Genomic DNA, 25,175 nt, shown 5'->3' on the forward strand with positions numbered 1-25,175 from the left:
CGTTGGTTTGACTTTCTGTGGCTCATTGAGTCCCAAATTACCTGCATTGTGAAGGAGCGTCAGTTACGGCACTATGGCCATGTGTTGTGTTTCCCCAATGGTGATCCGGCTCGTAAGATCCTCTTTGTTGGGGACCTGAGTGGCTGGACCAGGCCAAGGGGTCGCCCACGTAACACCTGGCTGCAGTCCGGAGGGTGGGACTGGACTGCGTGTTTGCCTGGGCGGTTGCCAACCAGAATCTCAAGTGGTTTTGTCGTGTAGTGAGTGCGGCAACGTGCTGTACCAGTGCCTGCTCCTCAACCTGACTTGATTTGACTTGATGCTATGGATTTTAATCCTTTTAACAAGCTTGGTACTAATTTACTGTAGACAATTTCTTGTTCCACTGTTTGTCATTTCATATGTACAGCTTCAGCTCTCTTTCTCTGTTGTTGGATTTCTGCATATTAGATGACAAATTCTTGAATCATTTAATTTTCATGAAGAGTGACTGAGCAGTTTATAGAAATGGACTTCAGATGATTTTTCCCAAAATGCATATTTTTGTTCTATTTTAAAGATTTGTTCATGAGGCATAATCCACACTTGTATGTTCTCGCCATATATCTTTTTTTAATCCTTGTGCCATGAGTCCTTATAATTGTAGTTGTGCTGTTAAAGAAATGTGCATTTAATTATTTTTTTTAAAGAATGCTAAGCTGTCCTCATTTCAGCACTTCGCACAGAGTCAAAGATTGGCCAGTCAGGACGGCCTTCAAGTTCTCTTCTCCACTGGAGAGATAAGATCATCCCAGTTCATAGTTTACTAAAATGATGTCATTTTCATAAGACAAAGTTTGCAAGTCGCTCATTTCATATTAAGTTCTTCTTTCTCCAAAAACATTGTGAACAGCCAAATGAACCACAAGGCTCAACATAAATGTAAATAGAGACTGATACTTTTTGATATTTTCTTTTATGAGAATCTTTGTAGCAGTGCTAATTTTAGTTGTGTGCCATCTATGAAAAGTTGAAGTAATGCCAGCACTAATAAAAAAAACATTTCTTCTAGATTCCCATAGATGGCGCAAAAATACAATAAAGAATAGTTCTGGTGCTTGGCCTGAGTGTGTCAATTATACGGCACATCACAATGATGCAATGCCAGACCGTTCAGATTCATTTATTTTCCCCCACCTCTAGTGAGCTTTAGGACATCATATGCACTTAGTCTGCAACGTACATTACAAAGAGACAGTGACGCTTCCTTCCAGTGTCTCTTCTCCTGCATATCTTTTGAAGAGGGATTTAAGTTTTTGTTTTGCTGGGTGAATACCGTATTATTATTGCCTGGCATGGGACATTGCAGAGGCTTAAACTTTCATCTTTCATGTTTTGTAATAAATTGCTTTTAGACCACACACTTCTGCTCAACAAACACACCGGCAAACACACCTTTGCTGATCTGTGGGACTAAGTGGAGATTCAGAGTTTGGGACTGAAAGGGATCTGTAAATATTTCTCTGCCGCAGACATTTTGTTCTCTTAACAATGTTGCAAATAAAATCTTATTTGACAAGGTCCAACTGTCTTTCAGGGATCAGATATTGATACATTTAACATGAATTTTAAATGCTCAGGATTCCATCACAAATTGAGAACAAAGGAGTCCACAATGTTACAAAGAAACATAGCTGGTGTGATTTGTGTGTGTGTGTTCACTATGCGTGTACTGCAGACATCACACATGGATGTCTTTGGAGGAACAAACAACACTTGAGAAAACTGCAGTATGAAAGGACAAGCATGTGCTTCACACATATGGATGGGCATTGGCACCTCCTGCCCCCTAAAGTATGTGGGAGCCCTAATAGTAACTATTAGTAATTAGTAATGGTAAACTAATAGTAACTGCACACACAATTAGTTGCCTTCGTAAGTATGCAAAATATATCACATTTATTTCAGTTTGTGTCACACTACAGTATGATGTTAAAACAAATGTATACATGCATAGTGTAATAATGAACACTTTTCTATTTTACTTTCTGCTTTATCTTTTTAATAGTTAATGGTCATTAGTTGATAAATTGGGGGTCAATGATCAGCTTTGAAATGTCATCAGTTGTTGCTTCCCTAAAGGTTGACTGACGGCGTCTCTTAAAGGACCAGGAGCAATGCCAGTCAATAAAGATTTGTGTTGTTTTGTTCTGTGTGGCTACTAATATGTCAGTAGTGTGGCGAAAGTGCCATTCTAAGCCAGCTGGGCTCAAGCATACTTGCCATTTGTTTTGTGTCAAAGCTTTAGAGAAATGCTGTGTGCTTTGGTTATAATAAATTTAAGTAAGCAGTTAATTAAAAAAATTGTATTACTTATTGACAGCCAAGTCAGAAGTTTTGTTTCTTTTTATATTTTGTTTTTAGTCATTCTGGTCTGTGTTCAGACCCTAATGGGTTTATATGTGTTTATATATATATATATATATATATATATATATATATATATATATATATATATATATATATATATATATATATATATATATGATATGTGAACGATAGGGGCTCTCACTCCCTTGAACCCCTGTCCACGACTCCAGACACCAGGTAAAAGTCCTCAAGTTGACTTTATTTTCTTGCCACAGTGCACAAAGCACACTCTCCACCACAATTCTCATTAAACTCACAATAAACCACAATAAATCAATCCTCCAGCTCCCAGACGCGTTGCCACCCTTCCACCCAGCTCAGCTCGTTGTCTGGGAGCTCCCACAGTCCTTTTATACCTCCTGACCCGGAAGTGTTTCTGCCCAATAGTCCACAAGTCCTTATTCCTTCCGGGTCAGGGTAAATAGTCCCTTTCTTCAACCCGGAAGTCCGTCGCTCTTCCTGTGACGAACCTCCGGGTCACAGGGCACCTAAGAAGCCCTCGGTCCTCCCTGCAGCTCCCTCCTGTGGCCCCCACGGCATCCAGCAGGGCTTTGCATAAAAACTCCAATGTCCATGATGCCCTGCTGGTCTTCTGGGGACCTCCACGCTCCAAGGAGGGCTCCACCTGGCGGCTTGGGGGTATTGGCCAGGATAAATGGCCGGCCATCCATTACAATATATATATATATATATATATATATATATATATACTCAGCAAAAAAAGAAACGTCCCTTTTTCAGGACTGTGTATTTCAACAGTAATGTTTTAAAAATCCAAATAACTCAGATTATACAGTATACATAATACAGATCTAGGTTTAAACAATGTTTTCCATGCATGTTCAATTAACCATAATCAATTAATTAACATGCACCTGTGGAATGGTCGTTAAGACCTTAACAGCTTACAGAAAGTAGGCATTTAAGGTCACAGTTCTAAAAACGCAGGACACTAAAGAGACTTGTCTACCGACTGTGAAAAACACCCAAAGAAAGATGCCCAGGGTCCCTGCTCATCTGCGTGAACGTGCATTAGGCATGCTGCAGGGAGGCATGAGGACTGCTGATGTGGCTAGGGCAATAAATTGCCATGTCCGCACTGTGAGACGCCTAAGACAGCGCTACAGGGAGACAGGAAGGACAGCTGATCATCCTCGCAGTGGAAGACCACGTGTAACAACACCTGCACAGGATCGGTACATCCGAATATCACACCTGCGTGACAGGTACAGGATGGCCACAACAACTGCCCGAGTCACACCAGGAACACACAATCCCTCCATCAGTGCTCAGACTGTCCGCAATAGGCTGAGAGAGGCTGGACTGAGGGCTTGTAGGCCTGTTGTAAGGCAGGTCCTTACCAGGCATCACCAGCAACAATGCCGCCTATGGGCACAAACCCACCTTCGCTGGACCAGACAGGAGTGGCAAAAAGTGCTCTTCACTGATGAGTCACGGTTTTGTCTCACCAGGGGTGATGGACGGATTTGTGTTTATCGTCGAAGGAATTGAGCACGTCTGGGACCTGTTGGATCGCAGGGTGAGGGCTAGGGCCATTCCCCCCAGAAATGTCCAGGAACTTGCAGGTGCCTTGGTGGAAGAGTGGGGTAACATCTCACAGCAAGAACTGACAAATCTGGTCCAGTCCATGAGGAGGATATGCACTGCAGTACTTCAAGCAGCTGGTGGCCACACCACATACTGACTGGTACTTTTGATTTTGAGCCTCCCTTCATTCAGGGACACATTGTGAAACATTTTTAGTTTATGTCTTATGGTGTTGACTCTTTTAGTGTTCATACAAATATTTACACATTAAGTTTACTGAAAGTAAAACAGTTGAAAGTCAGAGGACGTTTCTTTTTTTGCTGAGTATATATATATATATATATGTATATATATTTATTTATGCATGTATTTATTTAAAACGTTTCTGTAAAATACTACACCTCTCTGGGTACAAATTAAGTAATGTCTATCTATCTATCTATCTATCTATCTATCTATCTATCTATCTATCTATCTATCTATCTGTCTGTCTGTCTGTCTGTCTGTCTGTGATGATACCACTGTAATAGGTCTGATCAGTGAGGACGATGAGATGGCCTACAGGGAGGAGGTCAGACTCCTGTCAGAATGGTGTCAGGACAACAACCTCACCCTCAACGTTAGCAAAAGTAAGGAGATGATTGTGGATTTCCGCAAATAGGCAACAGAGCACAGCCCCATCTACATCTGAGGTGAGGCTATGGAGCAGGTCAGCAGCTTTAGGTTCCTCGGAGTCATCCTCACTGATGACCTTAAATGAACAAGTCACACTACGGCAGTAGTCAAGAAAGCCCAACAATGCCTGTACTTCCTCAGGAGACTGAGTAAAGCCCAGATGTCCCCCACAACCATGTGCAGATACTACAGGTGTACTGTGGAATCCATCCTGACAGGAGGCATCACATCCTGGTACAGCAACTGCTCAGTTCAGGACTGCAGAGCTCTGCAGTGTGTGGTGAATACCGCATAGCAGATCACAGGCACACAGCTCCCTGCGATCCATGACATCCACACTACACGCTGTCTCAGGAAAGTGAACCGTATCAGGTGGGACCCCAGCCACCCTGCACTGTCACTTTTCACCCTCCTCCCATCGGGGAAGCGGCTAAAATCCATTTGGACACACACCTCCAGGTACAGGAACAGTTTCTACCCAACTGCAATCAGACTCATGAACAATCAGTAACCTTGTGTCACCTCCACTGCTACCTGCACATATACTTCTGACACTGTCTCTAATTATTCCTAGGATTCTGGTTTTATTTATTTACTTATTTATATTCATTTATTTATTGTGTGTGTGTTGTTTTTTTGTTTTTTTTTGTCTGTGTTCACTGTCTGCAAGGGGCACATGCCACCAAGCATTTCATGGAACATGGTACTTGTACACATGACAATAAAGAATTGAAATTGAAATCTATCTATCTATCTATCTATCTATCTATCTATCTATCTATCTATCTATCTATCTATCTATCTATCTATCACAAATAACATGACATATGAATTGAGTCCTAAAAAGCACGTTTATTTAATATGGTCTGAGATTTGTCAGTTGAGAAAGAGAGAAGTTTGAGGTAGGGTTATTATACTCGATAATCATGGCACCAGAGAGTGGCAATGCTTCATGATGATTGGCACATGCAAACTAGAATTTAATTTTACTCTCTACATGTGACAGTAAAGATCTTATCAACCTATAAAGGAAAAAAAATCTCACATTTAATTTATGTTGGAATGTAGAAAAACTGTAATCTTATCCAGAGGAAACTAGACCTACTATTTTTTGGAATACTTCCTTTTTTTTAATAAAGGTATTGTGTGTGACATTTTTACATAGCATTCACTCATTTACTGTAGACTGGCACGATGCCACAGTTGTAGTGCTGCTGCCTCAAAGGTGTGAATTCTGCTCCCAGTTGTTGTCGGACTTTGTATGTCTGTCTTTCTGGGTTTTCTGCCCATAAATGTAAATATCTGGTTGATTGGCAGTTCCAAACTGGCCCTCTGTGGAGATTGTGAACGTTAGTGTGTGTTGCGTGGCAGCCTTTCGTGGTTCGTAGCAGCATCTACAGTATCTATATATATATATAATTCACTAAGGTAAGACACCCATGGAAAGCACGCCGGAAGGGGCATGGATTCACTAAGCTGCCGACAAGTAAGACACCTATGGTGCACGCAGGAATTAGCCACACCCATCAACTCCAAGACCGTTGGATACGACGACAACTCAGAGAGCCACGCCCACCAACTCGGACACGACAACACAGAAAAAATGGCGTCATTTATATTGGTCTGTCGTAGAGGCCACATGTACCTCCGAGCCACGTTGACTGTTCATAGAGGCATGTTTCTTGCGGAGGTTTGCGAGGGGTATCCCATGGGATCCTTAAAACAATCCTTTACAACTGAGGTTAAACCACAATGAAGTAAGCAGTCTTTAAAAACCGAGTTTTCGGTTACGACGCACGACCGCGTGCACCATAGCAAAATGTTTTACACGTTACATACAGCAATTCGCATCCGCAACAAACATGCGTCTTCTTTGATGCTCCTTCAAGAAAGCCTCTATGAACAGTCAACGTGGCTCAGAGGTGCATGTGGCCTCTACGACAGACAAATATAAATGACACCATTTTTTCTGTATCGTCGCGTCCGAATTGGTGGGTTTGGCTCATTCCTGCGTGCGCCATAGGTGTCTTACTTGTCGGCGGCTTATGCGTGAGTTTGAGCGTGTGTCTACCCGGCGTAGATTTTGCTGTGAACAGACAGCATGCGGTCAAAGGAGCTCTCCATGCAGGTGAAAGAAGCCATCCTTAAGCTGCGAAAACAGAAAAAACCCATCCGAAAAATTGCTACAATATTACGAGTGGCAAAATCTACAGTTTGGTACATCCTGAGAAAGAAAGCAAGCACTGGTGAACTCAGCAACGCAAAAGACCTGGACGTCCACGGAAGACAACAGTGGTGGATGATCGCAGAATCATTTCCATGGTGAAGAGAAACCCCTTCACAACAGCCAACCAAGTGAACAACACTCTCCAGGGCTTGGTCGGCGTATCGATATCCAAGTCTACCATAAAGAGAAGACTGCATGAAAGTAAATCCAGAGGGTACACTGCAAGGTGCAAGCCATTCATAAGCCTCAAGAATAGAAAGGCTAGATTGGACTTTGCTAAAGAACATCTAAAAAAGTCAGCACAGTTCTGGAAAAACATTCTTTGGACAGATGAAACCAAGATCAACCTCCACCAGAATGATGGCAAGAAAAAAGTATGGAGAAGGCGTGGAACAGCTCAATATCCAAAGCATAGCACATCATCTGTAAAACACGGTGGAGTCAGGCAGTGTGATGGCTTGGGCGTGCATGGCTGCCAGTGGCACTGGGACACTCGTGTTTATTGATGATGTGACACAGGACAGAAGCAGCCGAATGAATTCTGAGGTGTTCAGAGACATACTGTCTGCTCAAATCCAGCTAAATGCAGTCAAATTGATTGGGCGGCAGGCGTTTCATGATACAGATGGACAATGACCCAAAACATACAGCCAAAGGAACCCAGGAGTTTATTAAAGCAAAGAAATGGAAAGTCAGTCACCTGATCTTCACCCAACTGAGCAGGCATTTCACTTGTTGAAGACTAAACTTCGGACAGAAAGGCCCACAAACAAACAGCAACTGAAAGTAAAGGCCTGGCAGAGCATTAAAAAGGAGGAAACCCAGCATCTGGTGATGTCCAGGAGTTCAAGACTTCAGGCTGGCATTGCCAGCAAAGGGTTTTCAACCAAGTATTAGAAATGAACATTTTATTTCCAGTTATTTAATTTGTCCAATTACTTTTGAGCCCCTGAAATGTTGTGTTAAAAAAAAATGCTTTTAGTTGCCTCACATTTTTATGCAATTGTTTTGTTCAACCCACTGAACTAAAGCTGAAAGTCTGCACTTCAACTGCATCTGAGTTGTTTCATTTAAAATTCATTGTGGTGATGTACAGAACCAAAATTAGATAAAAGTAGTCTGTCCAAATATTTATGGACCTAACTGTATTGTGAAGAAAAGAAAAGAAACAAAACATAAACACATCAAACAATGTTGAAACATAAATGGAGAAACACCACTGTCTTCCTGTGTAGTAAATAGCTTAAGACAATCGAAACCAAGACCGCCATATTGCATAAAAGTAGTTATCGTCAAGCTTCGAAATGCATTATTATTACATATCTGAATTAAAGGTTTGGTGAATTTCTAAGTGTGCCAAGAAAATATCATCCACACCATTACACCACCACCTCCAGCCCGAACTGTTCATAGAAGGCAGGGTCGATCCCTGCTTTCATGTCTTTGATGCCAAATTCTGAACCTACCATACGAATGTTGCAGCTGAAATTAAGACTCATCAGACCAGGCAACACTTTTCCTGTCTTCTGTTGTCCAATTTTGGTGAGCCCGTGTGAAGTGTACCTGCAATTGCCTGTTTTTAGCTGACAGGAGTGGAACACGGTGGGGTCTCCTACTGCTGTAGCCCATTTGCTTCAAGGTTCAATGTGTTGTGTGTTCAGAGATGCTCTTCTGCATACCTCGATTTTAACGAGTGGTTATTTGAGTTGCCTTTCTATCAGCTCGAAATAGTCTGGCCATTCTCTTCTGAACTTTGGCATCAACAAGGCATTTTCGCCGAGAGAACTGCCGCTCACTGGATATTTTCCCCCTTTTTTGGACCATTCTCTATAAACCCTGAGATGGCTGAGTGTGAAAATCCCAGTAGATCAACAGTTTATGAAATACAAAGACCAACCCGGCAGGCACCAACAAACATGCCATGTTTAAAGTCACTTGAATCCCCTTTCTTCTCCATTCTGATGCTTGGTTTGAACTTCAGCAGGTCGTCTTGTGAATGTCTACATGCCTAAATGCATCGAGTTGCTGCCATGTGATTGGATGATTAGATGTTTGCATTAACAAGCAGCTGAGCAGGTATACCTAATAAAGAGGTCAGGGAGTGTGTATCTATAGCACCTTTAGCAATGTGGCTGAAAGGCGCTATGTGAGCGTCGACCCCATGGGAGGCACAATGAGAAAACAAATAAATGTTTAATTTCTATTTCTTCGCCTGTGGGTAATGCCTTCCCTGTTCCCACAGGCACAACACAGTCCCCATAAGCACAACTCCACACAATACTTTTATGTTCTTCCTCCACTCATCCTCCTCCTCCTGACTCTGGCTTCCCAGAGTAGTGGATGCTAACTCCTTTTATAATACACCCGGAAGTGCTCCAGCTGCTTGATCACCCATTTCCGGTTGCACTTCCAGGTGTGGCTGAAGAACCACCCAGATGGGCTCAGGAACCCCAGCAGCGTCCCCTGGTGGCCACCCCGGGTCCCAACAGGGCTATGGAGAACTCCATCTCTCATGAAGCCCTGTGGGAATCTGAGACACCACTGCCACCCAGGGGGGCTGCCATCTAGTGTTTCCAGCAGCACTTCTGGGTGTGGCGGAAGGACTGCCCATAAGGGCTCAGCAGCTCCTGCTGCAGCACCCCCTGGTGGCGCCTGCAAATCCCAACAGGGCTGCACCAAACTCCAACTCCCATGAAGCCCTGCGGGAGTCCGAGGGGGTTGCCATCTAGCATCCCGGGGGAGGAAACATACTGGCCACGCTTGCTTCCCTGGTCCTCTTAGCGTGGAGGCATCCTGACCGGTACAGCAGCTTGTCCCATCACAATGTTCTTTACATGGCAGAGAACATTACAAAACTATATGAAATGTAATAGTTTTAGGAATAAACCCACAAAGATCAGATATAACAAGTGTCAAAAGCACCAGTACACGTCTAGAATGTCTTTGGCATTACCTGTGAAGCACATTTTTGTTTGTTTAAAAAAATTAAACAATGAAAGGTTATAAATCTTATTAAGTCAAGTAAAATGAAGCAAATAAGTGTAAAGATTGAATAAAGGCTTGAAAACCACAAGCTGTGATTATAGTAATGACATTTTAGACTCATTGAGGAGCCAGGCTCTAAAGAATGAGGATCTCCTACAATTCTAAAATGAGCTGAAACAAACCATCTAATTAAGTGAAATGCTTCTTTACCAGGTAGCACGGGCATCTAATTAAGAAACTGCTTCAGACAAAACCTGCAGCCACTTCACTGTTTAAACCTAAAATATTATATCACGTGTATAGACCCCTACGTTCAGTACTCGACAGAATGTTAGTAGGCAATGCTTTTACATTTGAATCACATTTAAAGCATTTTCAGATATTTTAGTCTGGGCATTTGACACCATTGCAAGGAATTTGCTTTAAAATATGTATGGCAAAGTACACCTTTCGTGGAAGAAACGTATTCATGAAGGCTAAATATGTAAACACTAGAAAACGAAGTACACTTCAGTGGCTTTACGGGTTCCTCATCTGTTAATCCATCTTGTACACCTGCTTACTCCTGGTCAGGGCTGAGAGATGCTGGAGCCGATGCTAGAAGCACCAGCAGCAAGACTGTGCCAATCCATCCTAAGGCACCCACTCGGCCCCATTCATATTCATTTGTTAGATTTGACCTGTTTTTGATTAAAACATTTGCTTAAAAATGTAATAACAATTGAGTCTATGAGGCATTTACGCATTAATGTCATCATAACTATTGTGAACAGACAGACACCGAGACAGCCAGATGTCCAATACACACACGCTTTTTATTTTCTTTTCGGCGCACACAACACCAATACCAGTCAACTCAGTCCTTATCTCTTTCTCCTGCCATCTCCACTCCTCTCTGGCAAGCTCCGTCCTCTTCCACCCAACTCCGGCTATCCAAATGGAGCGAGGCGGCCCCTTTTATGGCACATCTGGACGTGCTGCAGGTGCTCCCTGATGATCTTCTTTCAGCACTTCCTGATGTGGCGGAAGTGCTGCATGGACACCCGGAAGCACTTCAGGTGTGTCCAGTTCCTCTTCCGGAAGAGGATGGAGCTAGCCAGAGAGAAGTGGAGGTGGCAGAAGAAAGAGATAAGGACTGAGTTGACTGGTGATTTGTGTATTGATGTTGTGTGTGTATTGGACATCTGGCTGTCTTGGTGTCTGTGGCAGAAGTGCTGCCATTCAGGGCTCTGAGATGGTCCAGGCGCCCCCTGGCAGTGGCCACAGACCCCAACAGGGTTGAGCTTCCAAGCTCTCCATCCGTGACCCTGATGTAATCTAGATAGATAGATAGATAGATAGAAACTTTATTAATCCCAAGGGGAAATTCACATAATCCAGCAGCAGTATACTGATACAAAGAAACAATATTAAATTAAATAGTAATAAAAATGAAAAAAATTAAAATAAAATTAATGTTATCATTTACTCCCCCGGGTGGAATTGAAGAGTCGCATAGTGTGGGGGAGGAACGATCTCCTCAGTCTGTCAGTGGAGCAGGACGGTGACAAAAGTCTGTCACTGAAGCTACTCCTCTGCCTGGAGACGACACTGTTAAGTGGATGCAGTGGATTCTTCATAATTGACAGGAGTTTGCTTTATGCCCGTCACTCTGCCACAGATGTTAAACTGTCCAACTTTACCCCTACAATGGAGCCTGCCTTCTTAACAAGTTTGTCCAAGCGTGTCTTTCATCTTTATGCTGCCACCCCAGCACAACACCGCGTAGAAGAGGGCACTCACCACAACCGTCTGTAGAACATCTGCAGCATCTTACTGCAGATGTTGAAGGATGCCAACCTTCTCAGAAAGTATAGTCTGTTTTGACCTTTCTTCCAGAGCATCAGTATTGGCAGTCCAGTCCAATTTGTCATCCAGCTGCACTCCCAGATATTTAAAGGTCTGCACCCTCTGCACACAGTCACCTCTGATGATCACAGGGTCCATGAGGGGCCTGAGCCTCCTAAAATCCACCACCAGCTCCTTGGTCTTGCTGGTGTTAACGTGTAAGTGGTTTGAGTCGCACCATTTAACAAAGTCTTTGATTAACTTTCTGTACTCCTCCTCCTGCCCACTCCTGATGCAGCCCACAATAGCAGTGTCGTCAGCGAACTTTTGCACGTGGCAAAAAAAAAAAAAAAAGGGGGGGCTGCCTTCTTGCACCCCGGGGGAAGATATTGTCCCAGTCCTTCCCTTCTCCCGGCATCCCGGTGGGGCAAGGTCCCTGGTCGTCTGCCGAACTTTAAATATATATTGCAATGTCTCTCTGTTCATGTCATATACAGTCAGGTCCACAAGTATTTGGCCAGTGATGCAATTTTTATAATTTTGGCTTTGTACGCCCCCACAGTGGATTTTTAACTAAGCAAACAAGATGTTATTGAAATATCGACTTTTTTTAAATCAAGGGGTTTACCAAAGTTATTGTATGAGCTGTTTACAAGCGACAGACATTTTTATACATTTCAGGGGCTCAAAAGTATTTGGACAGACTAACCTAATCATAAATATAATGATCATTTTCAGTATTTGGTTAAAAATTCTTTAGCGTCAGTGCCTACCTGAAGCCTGGAACCCATGGCCACCTCCAAGTGCTGGGTTTCCACCCTAGTGATCCTTATCCAGGCTTTTACTGCAGCTGCCTTCAGGTGCTGCTTGTTCTTTGGACTTTCTGCCATCAGTTTTGTCTTCAGCAACTGAAATGCTTGTTGGGACGACTAATTCTATGAAGAATATACTATTACTTTGCTTTGAAAAGGACTTGGTTTGCTTAAACAGTATGCATTGGCTCATTGTCAATCTGTACTGTGAAGTTTTGGTCTTATCAGTTTTGCAGCATTTGGCTGAATCCCAGTAGACATGATGATATCCCTGTTCATTTCAGAATTCATCCTGCTACTTCTGTCAGCAGTCGTATCATCAATAAACATGAGTGGCTGACTTCCATTGGTGGCCATGAGTGATCATGCCATAAAAGTGTCTCCACCACGTTTCACATGTGATGTGGTATTCATCGGATCATGAGCCGTTTCTTCTCTTCTCCATACTCTTCCCTTTGCAGTATTCTGGTATACATTGCTCTTAGTTTCCTTTGTCCAAAGGAAATTGGTCCAGAACTGGACAGGCTTTAAAAAATGTTTTCTGGCAAGTCTAATCTGTCCTTCCTATGCTTGAGGATTGCCTGTGTATTTTTCACCTTGTGGCAAACCCTCTGTATTTACTTTCATGAAGTCTTCTCTTGATTGTAGACTTTGGGAATGATAGGTCTACCTCCCAGAGAGTGTTCTTGGCTTGGCTAAATGTTGCGAAGAGATTCTTCTTCACAAAGGAGAGAATTCTGCAATCATCTGGCACAGTTGTCTCTGTGGTTTTCCAAACCTCTGATGTTTCTGACTTCACAAGTGCATTCCTTCTTTTTAAGAATGTACCAAATGGTTGATTTGACCACTCCAGTTGTTTCTGCTATCTCTATAAAGGGTTTGTTTTGTTTTTTTTCAGCTTAGTGATGGACTGTTTTTACTTGCAGTGGACAGATCTGTAGACCTCCTATTGCGAGCTCACAGTGACAGCTTCCAAATGCAAATTCCACTCTTTGTATCAATTCCAAACCATTTCCCTGCTTAAACCTGGACCTATAAATACCTGGGAGTGCAGCTGGATGACAAATTGGACTGGACTGCCAATACTGATGCTCTGTGCAAGAGAGGTCAGAGCCGACTGTACATTCTTAGAAGGTTGGCGTCCTTCAACATCTGCAATAAGATGCTGCAGATGTTCTACCAGACGGTTGTGGCGAGTGCCCTCTTCTACGCGGTGTTGTGCTGGGGTGGCAGCATAAAGATGAAAGACGCCTCACGCTTGGACAAACTTGTTAAGAAGGCAGGCTGTATTGTAGGAGTAAAGTTGGACAGTTTAACATCTGTGGCAGAGCAACGGGCATTAAGCAAACTCCTGTCAATCATGAAGAATCCACTGCATCCACTGAACAGTGTCATCTCCAGACAGAGGAGTAGCTTCAGTGACAGACTTTTGTCACCGTCCTGCTCCACTGACAGACTGAGCAGATCAGTTATTGTCTGTTTTTACATGCATTTTTGTTACTCTTTAATTTAATATTGTTTTTTGAAACAGTATACTGCTGGATTCTGTGAATTTCCCCTTGGGATTAATAAAGTATCTATCTATCTATCTATCTATCTATCTATCTATCTATCTATCTATCTATCTATCTATCTATCTATCTATCTATCTATCTATCTATCTATCTATCTAGTTAATGAAGTATTTCGAGAATTGCTCCCATCTGGCTGTGGAACTCAAATGTCAAAATGTCAAATGTCCAAATACAGTGAAAACTCGGGTCACGACAGTAATTCGTTCCAAAACTCTGGTCGCAACCCGATTTGGCTGTGACCGAAGTAATTTCCCTTATAGGATTGTATGTAAATACAATTAATCCGTTCCAGACCGTATGAGCTGTATGTAAATATCCATCCATTATCCAACCCGCTATATCCTAACTACAGGGTCACGGGGGTCTGCTGGAGATAATCCCAACCAACACAGGGCGCAAGGTAGGAAACAAACCGCAGGGCACACACACACACACCAAGCACACACTAGGGACAATTTAGGATTGCCAATGCAGCTAACCTGCATGTCTTTGGACTGTGGGAGGAAACCGGAGTACCCGGAGGAAACCCAAACAGACACAGGAAGAACATGCAAACTCCTGTATGTAAATATATATTTTTTAAAGATTTTTAAGCACAAAAATAGTTAATTATACCATAGAATGCACAGCATAATAGTGAACTAAATGTAAAAAAATTGAATAATACTGAGAAAACCTTGAACAGAGAAAACTAACATTGCAGAAGTTCATGCTATAGCCTTACGATCCGCTTGCTGTAAACACTTTTTTTAATGAGTTTTAAGCACAGGGAAAAAAACGAACATTTGAAAAATCCATAATTTATACAAAAACTAACCATAAACAACCAAGAAAACGAACCTTACATGAGTCGAGTTCTGGCATGAAGGAAGTGAGGAGGAACTGAGTGGAGAGGAGATTACAGTTTTGAGGTAAAGTCTGTGAAGATGCGGGTTCACTGCATGATCCCATCTCGCTTCCGGGAGCCCTTAAACCCATCACTGTCGGTAATGTTACCGATGAGCACGACAGTGAGGCACTACAATGGAGCAATCGGATGGTGCAAAAAGTGCCAAGTGCTTTTATTAAAATCAACAAAACAACAATCAAAAATAAAGTCCAAATTAAATAAAGTGCAGTGCTTTGAGAATCCTTCAATAAGTAAATGATCCCATAAAAACAGAAGTGAAGTGGAGGTTAAAATCCAAAAGAAATAAGTCTTCATTAAATACAACGAGGTTAAAACAATGCTCGAAGCAGTCTCTTTAAAAACAAGCCCGGTGCTTTCTTTAACTGCCTTCTCACTCTCTCTCTCTCGCTCACTCGCTCACTGCACAGGGAATGTACAGGGAGAGACTGAACACGTGCGGAAATCATCGGTGCGTACAAACCGGAAGGGAAACTGGCTTGTTTGTCACCCGAGTGTGTGATCGTGAACAGATAAAAAAGTTTGGCGAATTTTTTGGTCGTAACCCGTTTTGTACGCGGTCCGAGATGTTCGTGAGCCAAGGTTCCACTGTACTTTTGAACCTTTGGAAATGGGGGACTATACAGAACAGTGTCTTTTCTAAATGCCTCATATAGTATGTTATTTTTGATAAACCCCTTAAATTAAAGTCAAAAGTCTACAGTTCAATCCCGTAATGATTGCTTTGTTTCAAATCCATTGTGATGGTGTACAGAGCTAAAATTATGAAAATTGTGCCACTGTCCAAATAATTATGGACCTGACTGTATTTTTGTGTTTAAATTGTGTCAATTGATAGGTACAGTAACTGAATTAAACAAAATAAAAGAAATAATGTTTTTAAATTATATTTTTTAATATTGTAATTCTACAGACATTACTCATTGACATTTCTCTCTGTTATAATAAAAAAATCTTGGGACGAGACGTGACTTTTTGAAAGACTTTTTGGAATGAAGTCCTGCGAGATGGAGACTTTTAACATGAGATTCTTTCAATTCACGCCCTACTTACAAACATTTTCAAACAAGACCACTGTCATCTAACCTCTCTGTGGTGTGAATGTTTTTGTCAGACACACTTCCTGCGCTCTCAGCTCTTACTAATTTTATCAGGGCAATAATTTTATACGTTCTAGATGACACATCAACAACTAAGCGAAGAAGAAAGAGCAGGGACAAACATTCGAAAAAACAGGTAGATTAGAGATAAAGAAACTAAATTCACTCACAGGCAGTTATACGTTGCGTTGTCACAATGTAAGTCCAAACACGGAATCGAAATTCAATGCGATCTTGAAGAAAAGTAAAAGTGAAAATAATGCATATGCAATAATTCCCATGAAAATAACAATCTCTTTAAATTGTATATCTGGTTAACCAAACCTGGAGGCGGGCAAACAAAGCGAGCAGGGGGCGGAGCCCCATAATACTGTAAATTATCAGAGTCTTAAGTAATTTCATGGAGATACATGTTTTGTTTTTAATTTAACAGTAAAGGTATATGACAGGCATTAGGTAATAAAACATTTTATTTTCTTCTTAAATTAACATGTTGACTGCCTCAGTGAAAATAAGTCAATTTGTTCCCAACGTCAATCTAAAATCAGGGTGTTATATTAATTTACTAATTAAATTCATTTTAATTTTCTAAAATGCGAATTCATTGCTATGGAACAGAAAATTCTCTCAACTTGTAGTTGGCAGTCAGGGTGTTAAAAGACTGAATTTGAAGATTGAGAAGGTGCATCATGCAGAGCTGTGGAGTTGGAGTCTGAGACAATTTTGGGTACCTGGAGTCGGGGTTGGAGTCGGCAAAAATGTACTGACTCCGACTCCTAATACATTTAAATTATAATGATAAAAAAATACATCCATCCATCCATTGTCTAACCCGCTGAATCCGAATACAGGGTCACGGGGGTCTGCTGGAGCCAATCCCAGCCAACACAGGGCACAAGGCAGGAACCAATCCTGGGCAGGGTGCCAACCCACCGCAGGACACACACAAACACACCCACACACCACGCACACACTAGGGCCAATTTAGAATCGCCAATCCACCTAACCTGCATGTCTTTGGACTGTGGGAGGAAACCGGAGCGCCCGGAGGAAACCCACGCAGACACGGGGAGAACATGCAAACTCCACGCAGGGAGGACCCGGAAGTGAACCCGGGTCTCCTAACTGCGAGGCAGCAGCGCTACCACTGCACCACCATACCGCCCAGGGCGACTCCTGCTGGCACAAAGGCAAAAGCTTACAGCACTCGGTATTCCCAGGCGGTCTCCCATCCAAGTACTAACCGAGCCCGACTCTGCTTAGCTTCCGAGATCGGACGAGTTCGGGTGTATTCAGAGTGGTATGGCCGTAAGCATAAAAAAATACATCCAGTTCAAATGTCCCATTTCACAAACAATAGTTATAATTAAGCACTTCTCTGATGTAAGAACAAAGCCCAGTGCATAGTTGTGTTACTACTAGTGTGAAGTTCAGCTGAGCTATTATATAACCAGACATTTCATATTGTAATCTGGATTATGGTACATTACAAAAAGTGTTTTCATTTTATTTCAGATATAATTTGTTTAACAAGTTCATATGAGTGTAAACAAGTGTAATGGTGGAGGTGTATGCTATTGGCCTGGTGTGTGTTCAGGGGTTCTTGTCTTTTATTTAAACTGGCCAATACGGTAGAGAGTCAGCTTCCTGTCCAGTAGTTCTGTGGTTAAATGACGTGTATGTTACTTTCCTTTAATCAACATGGAAAATACATCAGCATATTAAATACAGAGGAGTCGGGGAGTCGGAGTCAGAAGTACCAAAAACTAAAGAGTCGGAGTCGAAGGATTTACTGTATCTACCGACTCCACAGCCCTGGGTGCATGTCTATTTTGTGCAATTTACACTTGCTCTCTATCCTAATGTAAAACAGTCCCCCTATCATATTAAGAGAAGGCCATGTTGGCCTCCTCTCGGGATATCCTGGGGCAAAAACGACTGCTATAAATGCTTGAAGTGAAGTTTCAAATGAGAGGCTGGCACATGCATTTTGAAGGAGCATATGTCTCGTAACAATTAATGTCCTCCGTGCATTGAACTTGCTATTATAATATAAATAAATAAATACCTCTGACATCTGTTAGGTTTCAGGGAACAGTTTTCCTTTTGAGAACTCAGGAGAATTACACATAGCATAAGTTAGATTCATTAATATACTAAACACCATCCATTGTGGTCTTTTTTTATGACAATATTTTATTTCTACTGATACTTTAATAGTAATGATGTATGTCACTTTCTTTTAAATAACATTATTTTTAAAATATGCTCAATACATCTATTCAAAGCAGACAGGTTTATGAGTATATTATTATTCTAAAACTAAAATTCATGCAGGTTTGAATATTTCAATCAACATGACCTTTTCAAATGCAAGCTGTGTGCCTTGCATTATTTAGCATTACCTCCTAATAAGTAAGTAACACCCGTAAGAGAGGGTCTCATTCATCGTCTTGGAGGGCTGCAGTGGATCTTTCATTCAGGTGCAACTTTTTTTCTCTTTCTGAAATTCTTATTTATCTAGTTTTTGTCACCCTGTTTCCACACTTGTTTCTAATTCTGAATATTATGGAAGTGCAGTGTGCCTCTTCTTTTGTAACACACTGAATACTTTGTATTAAACTTTTAGTTTACAGAGTGATATTTTCTCCCTGACATGATTTTTTAGGTTGCCTTTGTAAACAGCAATTAATTTGACTGAATATTTAATTTTTTTACTACTTATTGATTTTATCCTCGTGTTCTTAAGGAGGCTAGTGAGTACAGATATAAACCCTTGACACGTATTTTTAGGAAGTCACTGCGCACTGGAGAGATTCCAAAGGACTGGAAAATGGCAAATATCATCCCATTATATAAAAAGGGTGACAGGGCAGATCCAAGCAACTATAGGCCAGTAAGCTTAACATGCATCACAGGAAAATTAATGGAAGGAATTATTAAGGATAAGATTGAGCAACACATGGCAAGGACAGGAGTTATTAGGAACAGTCGGCATGGGGTCAGAAGAGGGAGGTCGTGTTTTACTAACATGCTGGAATTCTATAAGAGGCAACAAAAGCATACGATCAAAGTGGAGCTTATGATATTATTTATCTGGACTTTCAGAAAGCATTTGATAAGGTGCCACATGAGAGGTTGGGCATCAAGTTATAAGAAGTGGGAGTTCAGGGTGATGTTTTTAGATGGGTGCAGAATTGGCTCAGACACAGGAAGTAGAGGGTGATGGTGCGAGGAACCTCATCAGAACTGGCCAATGTTAAGAGTGGTGTTCCACAGGGGTCAGTGCTAGGGCCGCTGCTATTTTTAATATATATAAGTGATTTAGATAGGAATATAAGTAACAAGCTGGTTAAGTTTGCAGATGATACCAAGATAGGTGGATTAGCAGATAATTTAGAATCCGTTATATCATTACAGAAGGACTTGGATAGCATACAGGCTTGGGCAGATTTGTGGCAGATGAAATTTAATGTCAGTAAATGTAAAGTATTACACATAGGAAGTAAAAATATTAGGTTTGAATACACAATGGGCGGTCGGAAAATCAAGAGTACACCTTATGAGAAGGATTTAGGAGTCATAGTGGATTCCAAGCTATCAACTTCCAAACAGTGTTCAGAAGCCATTAAGACGGCTAACAGAATGTTAGGTTATATAGCGCCTTGACGTGTGGAGTACAAGTCACAGGAGGTTATGCTCAACCTTTATGACACACTGGTGAGGCCTCATCTGGAGTCCTGTGTGCAGTTTTGGTCTCCAGGCTACAAAAAGGACATAGCAGCATTAGAAAAGGTCCAGAGAAGAGCGACTAGGCTGATTCCAGGGCTACAGGGGATGAATTATGAGGAAAGATTAAAAGAGCTGAGCCTTTACACTTTAAATAAAAGAAGATTAAGAGGTGACCTGATTGAAGTGTTTAAAATGATGAAGGGAATTAGTCCAGTGGATCGAGACTTGTATTTTGAAATGAGTTCATCAAGAACACGGGGACACAGTTGGAAACTTGTTAAGGGGAAGTTTCGCACAAACATTAGGAAGTTTTTCTTTACAACAAGAACGATAGACACTTGAAATAAGTGACCAAGTAGTGTGGTAGACAGTAAGGGACTTTCAAAACTCGACTTTATGTTTTCTTGAAGGAAACAAGTGGATAGGACTGGCGAGCTTTGTTGGGCTGAATGGCCTGTTCTCATCTAGATTGTTCTAATGTTCTAATGTTATTGAAGACAAGGGGGCTCTGCCTCCTGCTCGCTTTGCTTGCCCACCCCCGTGTTTGGTTTACCAGATATACAATTTAAAGAGATTGTTATTTTCATGGGAATTGTTACATATGCATTATTTTCACTTTTACTTTAAAAACTTTTGTAAAAACAATACTTGTCCTTTATTTCCAGCCTTGTGCTTGGTTACATCTCTTTCTCGGCAGACGTATAACGCTGATCGCGTTGTGAAGGGGGGGGCAGCTGACCGCACGCTAAGGAGATGCCGTCGGATCATCTGCTGTCTTTTTGCTGCTTGCGATCTGCCTGATCTGTTTGTCGCATGTCGTTGTTTTAAGAGCTGTGAGCACATGATGCATGTCTGCCAAAAGCAATCCGACAACTGATAGGTTAGATGTCTGTGGACTTGTTTTAAATGATGGCTCACTGCCTTGTCTCGCGTGACGTTGTAAAAACAATACTTGTCCTTTATTTCCGGCCTCGTGCGTGGTTACATCTCTTTCTCAGCAGACGTATAACGCTGCTCGCGTTGTGAAGGGGGGGCAGCTGAACACACGCTAAGGAGATGCCGTCGGATCATCTGCCGTCTTTCTGCTGCTGGTGAGCTACCTGTTCTGTTTGTCGCATGTCGTTGTTTCAAGAGCTGTGAGCACATGATGCATGTCTGCCAAAAGCAATCCGACAACTGATAGGTTAGATGTCTGTGGACTTGTTTTAAATGATGGCTCACTGCCTTGTCTCACGTGACGTTGTAAAAACAATACTTGTCCTTTATTTCCGGCCCTCAGCGCAGTTAAATATCTTTCTTGCAGCACGTATAACGCTGCTCATGTTGTGAAGGGGGGTGCCCTTCGATTATTTTAAAGCCTGTACAGCCGCTGTCCTTTTTGCCACTTTCTTGTCTCTGCTGCTCGCGTTGTGATCGCTTCTCCATGGTCATAAATATACACCTGACCGAATTGTGTTTTCTTTGAAATTAAACTTGCTGTTGCTTTAACTGTTGCGGGACCACAGATTCTCATAGCGTATGGTCCATTATTGTGTAAGTCTACGTTTTGTGCATTGAATGATGCGAAGGCGAAAAAGACTTTGTTTTCAGCTCTTTGCCTTTTATTTCTGACCTCGATTTGTCCTGCTATTTTTTCAATTACACCTGGTCCTGATGATTAATTTCCTTTTGTTTGCACTAAAGCGATCTTTTAGTCGTCGACGTTTCATTTATAACGTATTGTCCTTTATATGCTTTATATGCACTGAGACCCCTGTATCTGTGTGGGTCTTTACACTACTGATTTTTTTTTTTTGCTGGCCGTGCTCTGATATTGCTTGTAAGTAGAGCGTGTCTGGCAAGAACCTCATGTTCTATATCCCCGCGAGATGCTCCGTGGCTTTTATTTGTCTTCAGTGATCTTAATGTGAAGATCACATATCGTCTCCTAGTCATTCCCTCCAACAGGATTTTTTTTTATAATAGAGAGATATACTGTACATCACCAAAGAGACAGTAAGGCACAGTTCTGTTAAAAATACAGTGCAGTACAACATTACAGACATTTGTATTCCAGATTACAGAAGGTCAAACTGAGTACTCATCTCATGTGACCAGACTTGAAAACTATTTGATAATTATGCTGGCATACAGGCTGTGATGGAGTCTTAGGAGAGCACAGTCTATGTGTAACATATTCAAACAGTCAGATGGCAGTTACCCATACCTGGTGATGTTCACAGATACTTGTTGAATATACAAAATGTGTGGGTATTTCTAAAGGTCATGGACCTTCTAAGGCCGTCTTCAAGAGCAATGCTTCCTGTACTCTGCCAAACCAGAAGTATGAGGTGTGATCAAAACGTACGGTGAATATTGATGCAGAGCACCATCCAAGAGCAACGCAAACCAATTCAATGGAGGTTCTGACATGTCCACCCTAGAGCCGAGTTTGTAACAAATTTCAACTTGTTTGCTACTGTCAGTCGTTTGTGAGCCACTGTTGAATTCAAGTGTGTTTTACAAGTTTGTCGTTAATAATGGATATCGAGCAACGCATTAACATGAAATTTTGTTTCAAAGTGCAAAAAGCTCAGGAAACCCATCAGATGTTAAAATTGTTTTATGGCGACACTGCTCCGACAATTAACACTGTTGACAAGTGGTTTGATCGATTTCGTAATGGACCTGACTCAGTTGAAGATGAGAAAAGATCAGGACGTCCTTCAACATCAATAACCGAGGTAAATGTTGAAACGGTTTCATTCTCCATCATGATAACACTCCTTGTCACACATCCGTCCTAGTACGACAATTTCTGTCGAATACAAACATTACGCTGTGTCCGCATCCACCTTATTCACCACATCTGGCACAGTGCGACTTCTGGCTGTTCCCCAAATTGAAAATGACCATGAAAGGCAAACAATTTCAATCCATTGAGGACATCCAGACAGTCACGACAGCCCAACTAGATAGATAGATAGATAGATAGATAGATAGATAGATAGATAGATAGATACTTTATTAATCCCAAGGGGAAATTCACATAATCCAGCAGCAGTATACTGATACAAAGAGACAATATTAAATTAAATAATAATAAAAAATGAAAAGAATTAAGATAAAATTAATGTTCGCATTTACTCCCCCGGGTGGAATTGAAGAGTCGCATAGTGTGGGGTCTCCTCAGTCTGTCAGTGGAGCAGGACGGTGACAAAAGTCTGTCACTGAAGCTACTCCTCTGTCTGGAGATGACACTGTTAAGTGGATGCAGTGGATTATTCATGATTGACAGGAGTTTGCTTAGTGCCCGTCGCTCTGCCACAGATGTTAAACTGTCCAACTTTAATCCTACAATGGAGCCTGCCTTCTTAACTAAAGACACTCTCGAAAGAAAACTTCCAGAACTGCTTCGCAAAGTGGCAGGAGCGTTTGGATAAGTGCATTCGAAGTGGAGGAGAGTATTTTGAGGGTGACTAGTAGTTGTAAATATTTTACCGTAATAAACGTTTCTTTTTTAAAACATTCATCGCATTTTTTGATCACACCTTGTACAATCATCAGCATTCTCCACTGAAGAACTGGATGATGAACGTACTGTTCCAATGGCCTCCATTCAGCCTGGAACTACTGTATATGTATAAATGATTATACTGCAATGTATACTGGGAGTGAAAGCTGCATTGTAAAGCAAGTTAAATATATATCTCCTTTTGTACCATATATATATATATATCTATATATATATATCTATATATATATATATATATATATATATCTCTTGTCTGATTATTTTCACCAGGGTTACTGAAGGGATACACTCGTATATACAGGTTCAAGTATGTCCTTCATTTCTAAAAAAGAGACATTCCCAGGGAACAAGTGCCCACACACAACTTAGCACGCCTTCCCAAATCAGAGAGTTATTTGACCACATAGCCCAGCCTGAGATGAATCTAAATGTGTACAAGGATCCCCTGCGATATGAGGGTTCAAGTTATGAGTTTTCAAGTTTACAAAAGGTTTCTTCTGTTACCCAATTTCATAATGCAAGTCATCTGTTTTGAAGATACAGAATCGGTGTGATATGTTCTTTCAAGTGCTACAGACAACTTTATGCAAGAAACGTACACGGAGCTGAATGGACCAGCATCTTCTCGTTCCTTTGGTCTGTTGCCTTTTCTGTCACTGCTGCTGCTGTTGGACCTGCTCTGCTATATCTAGGTCCTCTCTTTCAACTTCTGGTCTCTCTCCTTTTTCTTTTATAATGCATCATGGATGATCCAGAAGTGAAATTTAGTTTTTCCTTCTCCCTCGTCCTCTAACTCACCAGTTCCCAACCAGCCTACAGCAATGATGGTGCCAGCACACCTGACTCTTCTCTTCATTCTCAGTTTGCTCCATGTGTGTGGTATTGATGGTGTGGCTTTTTTTTTTGTCTTTCCTGTACGGTTACTGTTTTGTTGTTGTTTCTTGAGATGTAAGTACAGATACTGTGCGCATAGACAGTGAGTATCATATGTTTGCCTTATTTGTAATTGTAGGTGTAATACAATAGCTACAGGCGAACTGCATGGGAGCAAGTAAAGACTGTCTTTAGCATGTGTTTTAATAACTACAACAACAACATTTACTTATCTAGCACATTTTCATACAAAAAAGTAGCTCAAAGTGCTTTACATAATGAAGAAAAATAAAAGACAAAATAAGAAATTAAAATAAGACAACACTAATTAACATAGAATAAGAGTAAGGTCCGATGGCCAGGGAGGACAGAAAAAAAAAACTCCAGACGGCTGGAGAAAAAAATAAAATCTGCAGGGGTTCTGAGGCCACGAGACCACCCAAACCCCAATAGGCATTCTACCTAACATAAATGAAACAGTCCTCTTTGGATTTAGGGTTCTCATGGAAGGACTTGGTGATGATGGTCATGTAGACTTCTGGCTTTTAATCCATCTTTGTTGGAACATCATGATGCTTTGAGTAGATGGTGGTGACGCAAGCCACCACCAAAAGGACACCGGCAAAGGAAACAGAAGAGAGGGTTAGTACAGATTTTAGAGCCACCATGAATAATAATGATAATGAATTGAATATACAGAGCATCAGGATTAAATTACAGTGAAGTTATGAGAAGGCCATGTTAAAGTAATGTGTTTTCAGCAGTGTTTTAAACTGCTCTACTGTACTAGCCTGGTGAATTCCTATTGGCAGGCTATTGCAGATTTTAGGTGACTAACAGCAGAAGGCCGCCCGCCTCACCACTTCTTTTAAGTTTTGCTTTTGGAATTCTAATCCATCCATCCATCCATTCTCTTCCGCTTATCCGAGGTCGGGTCCAGGGCAGCAGCAAGCAGAGGCCCCAGACTTCCCTCTCCCGGCCACTTCTTCCAG

At 41.6% G+C, this 25,175-nt stretch overlaps 1 protein-coding gene and 1 non-coding gene across 3 annotated transcripts in view; one reads left to right on the top strand and one right to left on the bottom strand.

The window, feature by feature from the left end:
• efcab11 (EF-hand calcium binding domain 11) overlaps positions 1 to 25,175 on the top strand; it is a 347,705-nt gene that overhangs the window by 98,175 nt on the left and 224,355 nt on the right. The gene's annotated exons all lie outside the window — the stretch shown is intronic.
• LOC120519181 lies at positions 17,260 to 17,378 on the bottom strand. The gene has a single exon (XR_005631406.1). It is a non-coding gene; the product is annotated as a 5S ribosomal RNA (ribosomal RNA).

This window comes from Polypterus senegalus, chromosome 18 (assembly GCF_016835505.1).
Source record: "Polypterus senegalus isolate Bchr_013 chromosome 18, ASM1683550v1, whole genome shotgun sequence".
NCBI lineage: Eukaryota > Metazoa > Chordata > Cladistia > Polypteriformes > Polypteridae > Polypterus > Polypterus senegalus.